Source organism: Schistocerca piceifrons, chromosome X (genome assembly GCF_021461385.2).
Source record: "Schistocerca piceifrons isolate TAMUIC-IGC-003096 chromosome X, iqSchPice1.1, whole genome shotgun sequence".
Taxonomy (NCBI): domain Eukaryota; kingdom Metazoa; phylum Arthropoda; class Insecta; order Orthoptera; family Acrididae; genus Schistocerca; species Schistocerca piceifrons.
This window is the reverse complement of record NC_060149.1, coordinates 458,650,347-458,665,371: the sequence shown is the minus strand read 5'-3', so window position 1 is coordinate 458,665,371 and position 15,025 is coordinate 458,650,347.

Sequence of the window (15,025 nt, the reverse complement as noted above, 5' to 3'; positions counted from 1 at the left end):
AAATGCAGGGATAGCTGCACGTTATTGGTGGAAAAACAGAAAGAAAGATGTTCAATAGTATATTCAAAATTGCTTACCTTGCGCTCAAAGAGCACCCCTCCTAGGACCAAAATACCTTTACAAAGCCTTCCAGAGGCGACGAGAACATTTCAGAATATTGCTCTCGATATCGTCGGTCCTTTTCCACAAAGCAATCAAAACAATAAATATATCCTGTCCATTATGGACCACTTTTCTCGATACCTCGTTTTGGTACCTCTCGCTGGTATGACAGCAGAGACAGTTGCTAGAGAATTTTTCAATCGCTTAGTTTTGCCTTTCGTCAGCTCTGACGCTGTTCTAACAGACCAAGGGACGAACTTTATGTCGGCTTTAGTGTGCAAGCTTCTAGGAATCAAAAAGTGGAGAACCACCCCCTTTCATACAAAGGTAAATGGCCGCCTGGAACGTGTCCACAGGACAATTAAGAAAATGCTAAGTTACTATGTAAACAGAACGCATTCAGATTGGGACCGTTATATCAATATAGCCGCTTCAGCCTATAATATTCCTTAAGGAACAAGCATCCTTATGCATTGAGGTCAAGAGACTAAGTTTGTATCTTGTTTAGTAGTGTATCAAGCGTAGCTGTTAACTCATATTCATTTGAGGTTTCATGTAATACTTGTTCAGTTGCATGCGCTGCTGCAGCCTTAAGTGTAGCTTGCTAATATGTAAGTGCCAAGTGTAGAGTAAGTAGCGAGCAAGCAAAGTGCTGGAAGTATGAGGTGGAACGGCAGTATAATTATATTGATGAGGAGATATTTGCTCAAATAGTACGATAAGTTGTTGCAACGGCTCTTAACCACTTCCTGAATGGAAAAAGTAATTGACAAATAATACGAGACTATCATGATCCTACACTAACACGAGTTTAAAACTCAGTCCTGGGATATTAGATCAGTTATAGCCACTGTTTGTATCTTCCATGTAATTAAATTCTCCAGAGCTTAAGATAACGGAACGATTACAACTGTCCACATTTTCTGCAGTTCCTGTCTATCACACTAGAGGATATCAGACCCAATGCTTGTAATCGTTGGATCACTCTCACACTACCTTCATCTGCCTCGTCGTAAATATCACACCACATCTCTCTCTCTGTTTCCCACCCTGAGAGTACAAATCCATGCTGGAACCATGGAGATTACGCCAAAGTTTAATCTATGTATCAATAAGGTAACAGGACGAGAATAGTGAGGTTTTGGAATCTTTTATTATCGAAAGAAATAACTACACAGTACATACAAACCTAACATTCAGCCAGGAAGGACACAGCAACTTTAATGATATTTCTTTTCACACGTTACTCTGTCCATCTACACCTATGCAAAGTACGTATGACTATCAGTAACAAAATACACCTACTAGTGCCACTGTAATGAAAGAGAGCTGGTAGCTGCACCGAAGATTTAGCGCGTCATATGCCTACACTGAAATGCTGGAGAGTATGACAAAGAGCGTTGAAAGGTAAGTGTTCTGTGAAGAGGAGTGATCTGTGTTTTGGTACCTGGTAATGGGAACTACACTTGTAGTATTTATGCCATTCATCCTCCATACGACAGTACTGGTAACTTCCCTTTTGAATATCGCTGCAATAGCTATTAACCACAAATCATTTTGTCTAATGCTCAAATATAGTACACCTTTTCATAATGATGTCTGTCGACGTACACAACACAAATTGCTATCTTTTAAGACGAACATTTATTGACTGCCTAGCAGAAGCTAGTGAAAACTTTTCCCAGGTTAAAAACCTAGTGAATATTCAATGTAAATTCTTCAATACTATGTGATGAAAAAGTAACTTATTTAGTTAAAGCTCACATAGAAAGATACTGGCACTACTACGTAATTGGTGGAGGACACAATCATTTCTAATGTAATGCATCTCAGTTCGTATAGCGCCCAATAATATTTTTCGTCTATCTTGGAAAACAGGAATTAAAAATTTTTGTGTTCCACCGTTAAAGAGACTATTGGTGTTCGCGGTTGCAAGTTAAAGGAAGTAGTGCCGCTCTTGGGAGTACTCCTTTGCCATACACATTCAGGAATTGGCGGATATACATAACTTAGTGTAGCCGGCCACTACGATGTGTATTTCTGTATCCAACCTGGCTATGTACGGAAGGAAGGGAGCTGGGCTCAGAATCGTCCGATAGACAGCACTACTTAAAGAAGAATAGAATCAGAATCGTAGTTAGAGTTGAAGTTTTGAGTATCGCAACTTCACTAGTTCGGCATAGTCAAACACTGGTGTACTAAAGTCATTCACCCACATAGTGACAAATAACAGGCCACGCCATCGCAGACAAAAACAAAACATAACTAAGCGTACGAGGAAGCGCACAGCTGCCTGATTGAACGTCCTTGCTGGAGGCGCCAGAGCAGCGCATTCCGTTAGATACGCAACCGCACGCACACCCACACACCAGTACACCCTACGTCGAATGAATCTCTGGGCCACATTTTGTTATTTGTTACGTCATCTAATGAACCACACACGTCCTAGTTGATGAATTACACTACTAAACGAAGTATCTTATACCTAACCAAACGCAAATTACATAAAACACACTAGTAAACGAAATTATTCCTACCTTATCTAGAGCCTTGCAACTAATTCACACTCTTATGCTGTCTTAAATGCAACCTATGGCGTTCAACAAGCACGTATGAGAATTACAGGATACACAATGCCGTGATACGCCATGAAACTGATTCTGCACTACTAGTGTAAATATGTCTCACATATACACATTTGCTGTCTTCTACAATGCAGGTAATCAGTTTTCTTAGCTAATGAAGAACAGAACACTATTAGCTTTCATACAAGTGATCATTATAGAAGACTAGCTCAGAGAATTATTCACTGTTTACATACGACACACCTATAAAATTATGTCTTACTGATCGCAACAGCGGCTCACCGAGCAGAAGCCACCGGTAAGTCATGGATCGTCGAGATGCCGCCGTAGTGCTACAGTACGTGCTCAGGTAAGTCTCCAGGATTAGGGAGATACATGATAGAAAGAGGATAGGGCATGACACACACCTACTGACCAAAATAGAGGCAGAGTTAATGACAGCTGGTCTGCATAATTACTCATGCAAATCTATACTTCGACTCAAGCTCAATAGGGTATTCTTTCTTCACTAAAGTTTTCCAGTCTGTTCCTTTGGCAGTGGTCCCGCTAGATAGTGGATAGGAAGCAAGGATCTCGTCAATCCATTCATGCACGTCACTAATTGAAAGACGAGATCCTCACGTTTCCTCACAGCCGTCGTTATTCAGCATGGAATAGCATAACTATAGATAAAATATGCATACTTTACCATAACAGAGTAAGTGGATTTAAAGAAAGAACCATTTATTAGAGAGTGTGGCAGGGGTTATAGGTGGTACAAAACAACTGAGAGAATCACATCATTTCACTGCCACGATTTTATTACAGTTTAACACCTGACTCACATCACCACAGTCCCAATCACTCCTATTTGCTATTACCGTCATTTACGCACTTGGTACCGATCACACCACCTTGCATTACAAGTAACGTTCTCACACACCCAGTAATGGATGTCCTTACTATTAATAGCCATGGACCATGACAGTCTCCTTTCAAGTGACGTAATTCGTCCGGAATTAAATGTATTAATGCCAACTCGTAGCAGATTGCACATCTATTAGTCCTGAGACGACTATACTGCCTTCCAGACACTTTGCAATGCTTGCTCACTGATCTAAGTCATAAGCTAATTTATGCTGTGCTTTTCGTTTTATTGTTTTGTATTATGTTATTGTGCTGCTAATAGCATTATGTCTCATGTCAGTTTATTATGTTGTATGTGTGCATTTTTTTGTCATTTTATGTTGTATACCTTCTGTTTCTATACCCAGGGAACACGGGGCCATGTCTCAACCCTCCCCCTCACCTCACTGTATTAATGGATAGTTACTTACTATTATCTTTCCTTTATGAATCAAATAGCACCTAAGCCATGCCGGTCATTCTGCTACCTTGCATAACAAGAAGCGGCTCCGCGATAAAGACTAATACACCTGCTTGTCTGTGGGAATGTTTCGGGTAAAGGAACGCCTGCTGAGTTGGCCTGGATCCCAACTGGCTAGTTCAGCGAGAGACAGGTTCGCACTCACAATGGACAACGAGTAATAGGGACAACTATTTCGTTGGCTCGGTTGTTTCACGCTACTGACAACACACGACATGCTGGTATCCGTGCTGCCGAATCGGTGGATACCTGCATTCGCCTGTGATTGCAGTTAATTTTAGAAGCCCTCCCCTTTTATTACTTACTCTACTGCCAAGCCCTCGGATCTATCCTGTCTTTCTTCTTTTGTTAATGAGTAAGCAGTGGTACTGTAAATTACTCCAACAATACCGGTCCTATACGTCTTTCCACCCATTTTTCTCATCGAGGTATCGCTCCTCCCTTGTTGCAGTGTCCATGTTTAAGCTATTCTTCGACGATCTATTGTGAAGTTAGAATCGTGTCTCTGCTATCTAGCCAAGCGAAGAATCGGTGTCCTTCAACAGTAGGCGAAAACCTGCGTTGGAAATTTTTAAAGACGTAACCATGGGCATTACTTGGTTGTTCCTAAGGAGAGCTTTGTCCCTCCCTTAAAGTACATAAATACAATCATTGCGTTCGCATTTTCACTTTTCCTTGCTGCTCGTGACTTTTCGTGACACTAAACACAAGTGCGACGCGTAATTTGCGTCGGAGCAACGATATGATACGTACTTGGAAGAGCCACCACACAGTTCTTGGTGCCAACATAAATTGTCTCTCAGCGTATCTCGCTAAACTAAGTACGCCAATACTCGGTCGTGTAAGAGGGAAGTTTTATTCCCAGCGTATACTACTGTGCAGCAGTGCAGCGCGCAACACACGTGTGCGTACGGGCACGAGCTGCCTGATCAGCTGCCACGCGCGTACGTATTGTAACCGGTAAACTTTACTGTTCAGCTACGCTTCACCTCTCAGAATCTTCATCCACAGAATGGGCAGTAAGTCACTCTGAGCTTTAAAATGCTATACATTATTACAATGTTGATCCGCCTTTTCTTGCATTGCAATCATTACATGCTGCATTATTTCGCTGCCTTCTTAGAACCCGAGCATTATGCCAGGTGTTGGCGCATTTCTTCTCCAACAGTCACGTCAGCGAATCTCGAGTTTTCATAGAAGTAAAGAGCCGAAGTATCTGTCTTGTTAAGTTGCTGTCCCCAATTTGCCTGAAGCAATCGGGGTGTAGTAACCACTTCAGTCATGCTGTTAATTGCTTAATGCCTTGATATCATAACGAGTGTGGTCTTTGGTTGTTGCCAATGCTTCTCACGTAACCATCTCTCCGCAAATGCTTGCTATTTCATCCTTTTCTGCCATAATCTGCCTTACTTTTACCTGATGCCGGGAAACATTTAGTTATCCTCGTAAATATGCACTGGTTTGCTTAATCCACGAATCTCGACCACTCAATAACAGCAGTAGCAAGTCCTCCTTCCAGTTAGTTACTATTCAGCCCATCTGGCAATCGCAGCACCAGAATCTCTTTCACGGTCGCTATCACCGGTTTTTCCTCTCATTACCTCTGGTGCTTCTATGATGATGGAGTTCCATCTCGCTTTGGCAACCCATAGCGAAGAATAGCCACATATTGTCAGACATAGTGTATGAACTACATGTCATCGCTTCATAAACACCCGCGCAACGTTCCTTATACATTCACAGACACCTCAACCACATGATACGTATATACAGTCATACTCACCCCACCCTGAAAGGGAGACTATAAACTCTACTACAGGAGATGTATTAAAAGGGTGCAACCTCACTTGTTTTGTTTGCATTTCTGGCGGTTAAACCCTCTATCTGATTATCGCTTTTGCATCTACTCACTTTATTTGGAGAGAATTATTCGTTAAATACTTCTCACCGGGAAAACCTGTTACAGTTCGCGCAGAAAACGCTTTTCAACATAGTGGGCAATGTGTTGTCTAGGGTAGCTGCAGCGATCTGAACAGTCACCCCGGTAATAAAAACTTCGTAGATAAAAGGCCTACGGAATTTTCTGAATATCGTTACCACTTACAAAATGTAACCACCGCCATTCTCTACCTGTGTGTAACCTTCTCAATACGCTTAACCGTTTATCTGCATCTAGTGGCTAAGAAACCTTCCACCTCAACAGATTGACTCTCATTAATATCGCAACAATATTCTGGGTGAAGACCCATAAATAACTATACACAAAACCAAAACACACACAAATAAGGTGTAGGCGCTGCTGATCCCCTTTCAGTCACACTTCTTACATAGCCGCTGGCTTGTTCCGCTGACTAATTCACTCAGTCAGTTTGTGAAATTGCCGTTTCAGTCTTCTACACGTGATCGCTGACTATAGGTACTTGTCAGCAATGCTGAAACCCTCTTTTGGCTACTTGCTGTTGTATAAAGACCCGTGGCCGCTCACTTACTAACCAGTTCAGTATTAACAGTGAATTTGCATCCGCCTCATCGGAACTTACTACTCTCCGACTCCGTTGCACGGTAAATATTAACCAAACACTATTACCCACTGCTGTGATATATTTTGTCGTCATTATTACATACAGTCGCATAGAGATATTCTCACGCCTTCTCTCTGTTCTGAATGCAGGACACTACTATACTCTGTCCTTTTATCGGCCACTTCGGCGGTGCTACTCCTAATCTATTGGAGTTGTTGAATAACTACCAGGAGAATATCGACCAGTCATTACAACATGAGATGCTGTGCTTTATTGATTCTTTTTACTGGAGCTGTCAGTCTCCCACCCTTTAGTAATCATCCGTCATCGTCAGGCATCATGTTTGAACGTTTGGACAACTTGCTATATACTCCCCATCAAGCGGTAATACGTGCCGATATACAACTAACCTCCATTAAGGAAGAAGAGCTAGCTTTACAACTTATCAATCGCCTATTGGCCTGTGAACCTTTACTTGAACAATCAAGGCAGACTTCCACCTTACGCACTCTGTGGGATTTAAAAAAAGCACTGTTAAACACTCAAGAACAACTACGAAGTATCTTTGACTCTGTGCCCCTAACTCGGGTTAAGAGAGCCTGGTTCAATGCCGGAGGTGCGATACTCAAAACTATCTTTCGTACCCCCGACCATGCTGACGCTAACCGCTGGGACCAAACCCTTCGTCAGTAACTTTTACTACTAACCAAAATCGGGACATATTGGTCCACCAGCAATTACGCCTCACCCATATTGACTACAGTTTATTAGCTGCTACTAGGCAAATTCGTGTCGTGGCAACTGACCTTGTACACCGGTAGGAAACATTTAGGAATGTCATCCAAAGGGACCTTGAGTTTTTGCATCAAACCATAACTAATGTGACCTACACTTTGGAGATAACGAGAGCGCTACAGATCTTACTATACAACACCCATGCCCTCCAGTTACATATTAGCACCTTCCATACTATTAGCCCTCTAGGACTACAGCATAAGTTTAGCCCTACGTTAATGCCTGCAGAAATGTTCCTGCAAACTCTGGCTAATGTTTTGTTTCATCTGGCAGCTACAGTACATCCTGTGCGAACTTATCAAGGACTGTGCGCACAGATTTCTCTACCCATCACATGCGCCAACTGCGAGTCTGAATCCTACCTATTACACACCTTTCCAGTTACTTGGGTTGCCCTATGAAGGCAAGTGACTTGGCGAACTAGTGATATCTTAGCTATTAGCAAAGATCGCCAAAGACATTCTGTCATGCAGCTGACTGACCTCCATCAGTGCCTTCACACTTATTATTATATGTGTTCAAACTTATCCATTCATACTGCAACTATGGACTTTGAGGTGGCCTTGTTTTTAGAGGAAACAAAAAACCCCGTGTGGTGTCTCCGCCAGACACCACACTTGCTACGAGGTAGCCTTCAAATCAGCCGCGGTCATTTAGTATACGTCGGACCCGCGTGTCGCCACTATCAGTGATTGCAGACAGAGCGCCGCCACATGGCAGGTTTAGAGAGACTTCCTAGCACTCGCCCCAGTTGCACAACCGACTTTGCTAGCGATGGTTCACTGACAAAATACGCTCCATTTGCCGAGACGATAGTTAGCATTGGATTCAGCTACGTCATTTGCAACAACCTAGCAAAGCGCCATTACCAGTTACTATTGATACTGTAATCATGTACCGTCAAGAGCGACGCTCATCATTAATGGATTAAAGTTAAGTATTCCACCAGCTACGTCCGTTTTTCTAAAGTCTAAATTCCTTGTCCTGTTGCAGACTTCACGCCAGCCAGCGAGAGCTAAAACGCGTGCCTTTTGGCTTCCTCTAGTACCCGGTTTTGGCTCTCCTGCCAACCCACAACATTGGCGACGAGGCAACACCGCGTTCGTAACTATACTGCCCTGATTTACTTGTGTAACGGCTTCGCCACCATCTACAGATGTACTGTCCGAATTTTATTTCTTGCAGAATCAGCAGACGCAGGCCTTTCTGGATGCCCTTGTCCAGGGTCAACGTGCAATGCTAACGATGCAGCAGCCGCCGCTCCACCGCTAACGCAGCCACAACACGCAGTTTCACCACCTTTTCGTCCTTTTGATGCAGCACTGGAAAGCTGGACGCAGTGGTCACGCCACTTTGGATTCCATCTCGCCGCCTACAGAATTCAAGGTAACGAGCGGCAGCCTTTTTTATTATCTTCTGTCGGGGTGACCACGTACCGTGTGATAGTCAAATTATTTCCCCGACGCAACGTAGCAACTCTGTCCTACGACGAAATTTTGTTTGCATTAGATGCATATTTCAAAGAATCAGTCAATGTAGTTGCCAAATGATATACCTTCTTTCGTACAAAACGTACGGCAGGTCAGAGTAATCGGGAATGGGTTGCAAACTTGCAAGGCCTTACTAGGGATTGTGCTTTTGAGTGTCAATGTGGACTCCCTTATTCAGATACTATGGTGCGTGATGCAATTGCACAGAACGTTTCTGATGTTCGTATACGGGAACAGATATTGAAACTAGTCAATCCCTCCCTTCAACAAGTGATGGACATATTGGATCGGCAGGACACACTTGACTTTGCTCAGGAATCATTTGAAACTTCGCCACCTGTGTGTCAGGTTAACCGGCCTGCTGGGCGAGCTGCACGGAACAGTAAAAAGTCCTCGCGCCTGGCCGTGCCACTGCCGCCAGGCTCTCAGCCACGTGTACCGCGCCGGCAAGCAAATGCAGTGCTAAAATCATGCCTGCGGTGTGCTACTAGACATTCGCGTGAGAATTGCCCCACGCCAAGCTATTTGCTTTTACTGTAATAAAAAAGGACATGTTCAAAGAGTTTGCCACAAAAAGCTCAGATTGGAAGCTCAAAACCGTTCCAGGCCCTATGCTTCACTCCGGAATCGGAATCGAACCAAGGATACTAAGGCTCGCGACACTTTGCCCATGGAAATTCATATAGCTCATGCCACTCCGCCCAGTGCCACTGTTTCTAACAGTGACTGTGTTCATCCCACAAATAATGTGCGTCGACGTCGCCGGCACTCCCGTCAAGTCGCAAGTGAGTTTGTACCAGTGTCAGTTCACGTTGTACGAGACAGTCGCTCTTGTCGTCATCAGGACAATAAACTTTTCGTGGACTTGGACATTAACGGCAAAGTGATACCATTCCAGCTCGATACCGGGGCTTCAGTTTCACTGATCAATCATGACACTTACAAACTGCTGAGCACACCTCCGTTGCGTGCCGCAACTGTTAACTTCCTATTCAGGTCACGAGCTCCCTGTGTTAGGACAGTGCAGCCTTCTTGCAACATACAAGGGACAAACAAAACTTGTATCATTTTACGTCCTTCGTTCTTCTGCAGTGAACTTGTTTGGTTTCGATTTATTTCAGTTGTTTAGCTTGTCTATAGCAAATCAGGTCCTATCAGTGAACCTGACTGTGCCTTCAGACAGCGTTTCTCTTCTATTTGAAGAATTTTCAGACATTTTTGCACCGGGCCTCATTTGGGCTAAGAACTACAAAGCACATTTGGAACCGAATGTTAATGCGCAACCGAAATTTTTCAGAGCGCGCAATGTTCCCCACGGATTGCGTGATGAGGTCGCATAAACATTACATGATTTGGAATCACAAGGTGTAATTGAACGTGTGCAGGCTTCTCTCTGGGCATCACCCTTAGTAATTTTGCCAAAACCTTCCGGCAACTTTGTGTGGACTTCAAGGCAACAGTGAATCCACAACTAGTGACTGCAACTTTTCCTTTACCCCGCCCGGCAGATCTTTTTGACAAACTGTGCCCGGGTAAATATTTTTCGAAGTTGGACCTAGCAGATACGTACTTGCAAATACTGGTGGACGAAGAATCCCAGCGCGTTTTGGTGGTTAACACGCATCTTGGTTTGTATCGATTCAAACGACTGCCAGACGGGTGTGCATCCGCCCCTGCATTGTTTCAGGAATATCTACAAACTGCTTGTGCATCGGTCCCTACTGCAGCAAACTATCTGGACGATATTGTGATCTCCGGAAAGACGGGAGAAGAATATTTAGCCAATCTCAGAACTTTATTTCAGGTCTTGTGACAAAATGGTCTTCGCTTGCAGAAGGACAAATGTGAGTTTTTTGCTCGTGATTTACCCTATCTGGGACATGTACTCAATGCCCAAGGCAAACATCCCAGTCCAGAGCACCTCCGTGGCATACAAGACTTCCTTCGCCGCAGAATTTGAAGCAGCAACAGAGTGTGCTGGGAAAAATTCACTATTACCATCGCTATGTTCCCCATGCCTCTTCCATTTCAGCTCCGCTTCATTGTTTATGCCGTAAAGGTGTTCCGTTCGTCTGGACGACGGAATGTGAACGCACCTTTCGCCAGCTGAAATCGGCGTTGCTTTCCAATACTTGCCTTACGCCATTCGATCCCTGGAAGCCCCTTTTGTTGATGGTGGATGCATCGGATTTCGGGATCGGTGCTGTGCTTGCGCACAAAGATGGTTCGCACGATCGCCCTATTGCCTTTGCGTCCAAATTGCTCTCGTCTGCGCAACGAAATTATTCACAGATAGAGAAAGAAGCATTGGCTCTCGTATTTGGTGTTACAAAGTTTCATGATTTCTTGTATGGTCGTCACTTTACCATCATCACAGACCACAAACCTTTGACATCGCTTTTTCATCCGACCAAGCATGTACCTCTACGTACAGCGCAGAAATTCATTCGCCGGTCTATTTTCCTCTCGCAGTACCGCTACGATATCTTGTATCGGTCCACTGCTAAGTACGGAAACGCCGATGCGTTGTCCCGTTTGCCTGTTGCTCAGGATAGAGCATTCGATTCCTCCGAACTTGCTTGCATGTTCATTGATGCGGAAACCGATGACGTGGTCGAATCGTTTCCGATTGATTTTCGTCGTGTTGCTACAGCCACAGCTGCCGACTCTGTCCTTGCTACCGTTCTGCGTTTTGTTGCTACGCAATGGCCCTTGTCAAAGTCACAGACCGGGGATCCGTTGGTTCGCAGATTTTTTGCTCACAAGGAGAGACTTTTTGTACGACGTGGTGTTTTGCTGTTGCGTTCTGATAATGATCAGTCCAGGGTCATGGTCCCACGTTCGTTACAGTCCTCTGTCTTGCAACTTCTCCACCAAGGACATTGGGGTATAGTGAGAACGAAACAACTTGCTCACCAGCACTGTACTTGGTTCAGAATCGATGCTGCGATTTCGAATATGTGCTCTTCGCGCATGGTGTGTGCCGAACAACACTCAGCACCTCCGCAGAAATTCTTTGCATGGCCAAAAGCCACTTCCCCTTGGCAACGCATACACATCGATTTTGCTGGTCGATTCTGGAATGCTCGATGGTTGGTTGTGGTAGATTCATTCAGTAATTTTCCTTTTGTTGTCTGTATGTCATCCACGACGTCATCTGCCACGATCCAAGCGTTATCTTTTGCATTGAATGTCTTCCACAGACTATTGTTTCCGACAATGGCCCACAATTCATGTCTGCAGAATTTCAGTCATTCTGCAAGGCCATTGGTACTCAACATCTGACGTCCGCGCCGTTTTCGCCACAGTCAAACGGTGCAGCTGTACGATTGGTCAGGACTTTCAAGTCACAGATGTTGAAGTTGAAAGAGTCGCATTCTCGGGAGGACGTGTTACTGCTCTTTTTGTCCTCGAATCGCTCTCAGCCCCGAGATGGTCGCTCGCCGCCTGAGTTGCTCCACGGTCGCTCTCATCGAACCTTGATGTGTTTGCTACATCCACCGCATCAGGTTCCTGTGCAGCGGCAGACACCAGCTTTAGCTCAGGGCGACGTTGTCTACTATCGTCACTATCGAGGTTCACAGCGCTGGCTCGAAGGGTGCATTCTTCGCTGCCTCGGCCGCGGTATGTATCTGGTTTTGCGGGCCTCTGGTGAGGTGCGTCGGCATCTCAGTCAGCTGCGCCTCTGTCGTCACACGGGATCAATCGCTCCCCGTCTGCTTTCAGTGACGGTGCCGTCCCGTCAGCGCCCTGGGGACCCATCTACTGGCTCGCCTCAGCCCAAGGTGTTACCGACGCTGCCTTCCATTTTGCCCCATAGCAACGTGCCACCGCCGCCGCCTGTTCTCCCATCGGCGACGCCCGCAGTGGAAGCGTCGCTGCAACCGCCGGGCGCCTCCCTGACTCACGTGCCGCCGATCGCTTCCCATGACCAGTTGTCCTCCTACAAGGAACTCTTGCCCGCTCCGGACCATATGTCGTCTTCGCCCGTCGGGTGCCCTGGCCCAATGGAGGTCGACCCTTTGGCCCCTCCTGTCTCTCTGCGGGCGCATACACCGCATGTTGGCTTGCACCCTGGAGCAGGTTTTCAGGCGTTTCCTAGCTCACCGCGGTCCGATTGGCACGGTGCGGGTGGCACAGCCTCGCCTGTTGTTAGGCTCCCCACCTCGTCGCATACGTCAACATGGGGTCGTCCCCATGGCGGGCGGAAGCCTTATGCCACAACCGCCCGCCGATTTGCGGGGGAGGAATGTGGTGTCCCCCCCCCCCCCCCCCAGACACCACACTTGCTAGGTGGTAGCCTTTAAATCGGGCGTGGTCCGTTAGTTTACGTCGGACCCGCGTGTCGCCACTATTAGTGACTGCAGACAGAGCGCCGCCACACGGCAGGTCTAGAGAGACTTCGTAGCACTCGCCCCATTTGTACAACCGACTTTGCTAGCGATGGTTCACTGACAAAATACGCTCTCATTTGCCGAGACGATAGTTAGCATTGCCTTCAGCTACGTCATTGGCTATGACCTAGCAAGGCGCCATTACCAGTTACTATTGATACTGTAATCATGTACCGTCAAGAGCGACGCTCATCATTAATGGATTAAAATTAAGTATTCCACAGCTACGTCCTTTTTCTGTTAGTCTCATTTCCTTGACCTGTTCCAGACCTCACGCCAGCCTGCGTGAGCTAAAACGCGTGCCTTTCGGCTTCCTCTAGTACCCGGTGTTGGCTGTCCTACCACCCCACAACACCCCCCCTGTCCTGGTATGTTACCGACCTTCCGTGAGCCTTGGTTTAAACCAGTAGGGGATAGTTTATTATATTTTGTACCTCAAACATCTACAATTGCTTTAATATACTAGACCATGTTTTCGTGTCTCGGACGTATCATTTCGCGCTAGAAAACAGTGGATTACTGTTCAACATGTCCACCTGTGATTTAATAACACCTACTGTCAAACTGTCAGCACTCCTAACACAAGTGAAAAATTTGAGCCTCAGTCCCCTTTTACTTTATTTACCTGAGATACCCGTGGTACTACCATCACCCGATAGTGTACCCAGGCTACTCAACAAGTCCGATGCTCGATTACTTCAGTCAGTTGACGAATTAGTAGCTCACGAAAAGGGCCAAATCGCCCTGGACCGAGCTGTTGCTATCATAACTACCTGGCGGACACAGATGCAATTGTATATGGTTACTCTGCCTAGTGCCCTGACTGTTCCAGCCCTGATTGTCGCAGGAGCCGTTCTCTGGTGCCTGTATAAGAAAGGATATTGTGGCCATTGGTCACACACAACGATCAGTCCTCGAGGCACAACCAGAAGGTGAATTTCGACAAGAGTAATGTCAGGCATGGTCTACCATAGTGAAATACACTCTTTAACTGAAATAAAGTTTGTATTGTCTTATGTTCATTTACTATTATTGTTATCATGTATCTAATCATGTAAACTGTTGGGTAAAGATACTATAGATGACCACTGAATGTAGGAAACCTTTGTTTATTTGCTACTGAAGCCCACCCCTGAAAACTTTACTGATACAATCCTTTGGGGAGTGTTTCAGTACCTGCTTACCCAATAAGCAGCTGCCACCGTGTCCCTCCTTCCCGCCGTCCCAACCTGAGGGAACGACAGTATATCCAACGCTGCGCGACGCTCTGTGCTGCCTCGCTCTCCGTCAGTGGCACATAGGCACCCCATCACAGCGCCGCATCTGACCCAAAGATTCTCACTCTGTTTATTTTTCAATGATTGTCTATATTATATGCGGAACATATACCATCAACAGTTAGAACTTTGTGTTTAACCAACTGCAATCAGTGCCGACCGGAGTGCCCATGCGGCTCTAGGCGCTACAATCTGGAGGCGAGCGGCCGCTACGGTCGCAGGTTCGAGTCCTGCCTCAGGCATGGATGTGTGTGATGTCCTTAGGTTAGTTAGGTTTAATTGATTCTAAGTTCTAGGCGACTGATGACCTCAGAAGTTAAGTCGCATAGTGCTCAGAGCCATTTTTTGCAATCAGTGTCCCTACACAGAAGCAAATGCCTTTTATGTTACATTATGAACATGTTTTAACTTTCTACGAGGTGAATTCAAGTTCTAAGGCCTCCGATTTTTTTTCTCTGGACTGGAAAGAGATAGAAACGTGCGCATTGGTTTAA